Source organism: Nomia melanderi, unplaced genomic scaffold (genome assembly GCF_051020985.1).
Source record: "Nomia melanderi isolate GNS246 unplaced genomic scaffold, iyNomMela1 scaffold0094, whole genome shotgun sequence".
NCBI lineage: Eukaryota > Metazoa > Arthropoda > Insecta > Hymenoptera > Halictidae > Nomia > Nomia melanderi.
The window spans coordinates 237,501-239,960 of NW_027475209.1; positions in this window are offsets into that span (position 1 = coordinate 237,501).

The following is a 2,460-nucleotide window of genomic DNA, read 5'->3' on the forward strand; positions in this document are numbered from 1 at the left end:
TGAACGACTGCTTCTCGACCGAGATCGTAGAATAGCCGCTCGCCCGCCGCTGCGCCGACCGGTCCGCTCGAACCGACGTGCTCTCTTATAGTAACCAAACGGGCGGCCGCGACGACCGCGGCGCCGGCCGCTCAGCACGGGCGCTTATGGTGGTAAACTGCCGCGCGTACAGACCAACCGGCCGGGCTGCTGGTACTTAGCCGCTGAAACTATGGTCGATTCGAACATATATTAACATACGATTTTTATTCGATAAATCGTTATTGTACATATTAAACGTTAGTTTCCACCGAAAGAAAAATTTTTTAGAATTTTTTTTTTCCAAAAATTGCAAGAGTAAACTTTTTTAATATTCGATTTAAAAATTTTTAAATGCTTAATCCTTACATTAAACTACTGGGAGAACTCAGAAATCATAATGAAAAAAATTACAAAAATTTATTTTTCTCAGAAACTCCGAAAAACAGAGTGGTCGAATCCGTGCAAGCCGGAATTTTTCTAAGTCCCCACGGTCAAGAGTAAACTTTTTTAATAAGCGTTTTAAAATTATTTCAATGTTTAATCCATGCGTAAACATGAAGTTTATTAACGTTTTTAACATTAAAAAAAATTACAAAAATTTATTTTTCGGAAAAAATGGAAAAAACCGATTCGTCGGAGCGAGGTGTCCTGCCCGTGCGGTAATTCCAGCAGGCGAATCGGACTTCCCGAAATTTTTCTAAGTCCCACGGTCGACACCAACTTTTTTAATAAGCGTTTTAAAATTATTTCAATGTTTAATCCATGCGTAAACATGAAGTTTATTAACGTTTTTAACATTAAAAAAAATTACAAAAATTTATTTTTCGGAAAAAAAGGAAAAAACCGATTCGGCGGAGCGAGGTGTCCAGCCCGTGCGGTAATTCCAGCAGGCGAATCGGACTTCCCGAAATTTTTCTAAGTCCCACGGTCGACACCAACTTTTTTAATAAGCGTTTTAAAATTATTTCAATGTTTAATCCATGCGTAAACATGATGTTTATTAACGTTTTCAACGTTAAAAAAAATTACAAAAATTTATTTTTCAAAAAAAATGGAAAAAACCGATTCGTCGGAGCGAGGTGTCCTGCCCGTGCGGTAATTCCAGCAGGCGAATCGGACTTCCCGAAATTTTTCTAAGTCCCACGGTCGACACCAACTTTTTTAATAAGCGTTTTAAAATTATTTCAATGTTTAATCCATGCGTAAACATGAAGTTTATTAACGTTTTTAACATTAAAAAAAATTACAAAAATTTATTTTTCGGAAAAAATGGAAAAAACCGATTCGTCGGAGCGAGGTGTCCTGCCCGTGCGGTAATTCCAGCAGGCGAATCGGACTTCCCGAAATTTTTCTAAGTCCCACGGTCGACACCAACTTTTTTAATAAGCGTTTTAAAATTATTTCAATGTTTAATCCATGCGTAAACATGAAGTTTATTAACGTTTTTAACATTAAAAAAAATTACAAAAATTTATTTTTCGGAAAAAAAGGAAAAAACCGATTCGGCGGAGCGAGGTGTCCAGCCCGTGCGGTAATTCCAGCAGGCGAATCGGACTTCCCGAAATTTTTCTAAGTCCCACGGTCGACACCAACTTTTTTAATAAGCGTTTTAAAATTATTTCAATGTTTAATCCATGCGTAAACATGAAGTTTATTAACGTTTTTAACATTAAAAAAAATTACAAAAATTTATTTTTCGGAAAAAATGGAAAAAACCGATTCGTCGGAGCGAGGTGTCCTGCCCGTGCGGTAATTCCAGCAGGCGAATCGGACTTCCCGAAATTTTTCTAAGTCCCACGGTCGACACCAACTTTTTTAATAAGCGTTTTAAAATTATTTCAATGTTTAATCCATGCGTAAACATGAAGTTTATTAACGTTTTTAACATTAAAAAAAATTACAAAAATTTATTTTTCGGAAAAAAAGGAAAAAACCGATTCGGCGGAGCGAGGTGTCCAGCCCGTGCGGTAATTCCAGCAGGCGAATCGGACTTCCCGAAATTTTTCTAAGTCCCACGGTCGACACCAACTTTTTTAATAAGCGTTTTAAAATTATTTCAATGTTTAATCCATGCGTAAACATGATGTTTATTAACGTTTTCAACGTTAAAAAAAATTACAAAAATTTATTTTTCAAAAAAAATGGAAAAAACCGATTCGTCGGAGCGAGGTGTCCTGCCCGTGCGGTAATTCCAGCAGGCGAATCGGACTTCCCGAAATTTTTCTAAGTCCCACGGTCGACACCAACTTTTTTAATAAGCGTTTTAAAATTATTTCAATGTTTAATCCATGCGTAAACATGAAGTTTATTAACGTTTTTAACATTAAAAAAAATTACAAAAATTTATTTTTCGGAAAAAATGGAAAAAACCGATTCGTCGGAGCGAGGTGTCCTGCCCGTGCGGTAATTCCAGCAGGCGAATCGGACTTCCCGAAATTT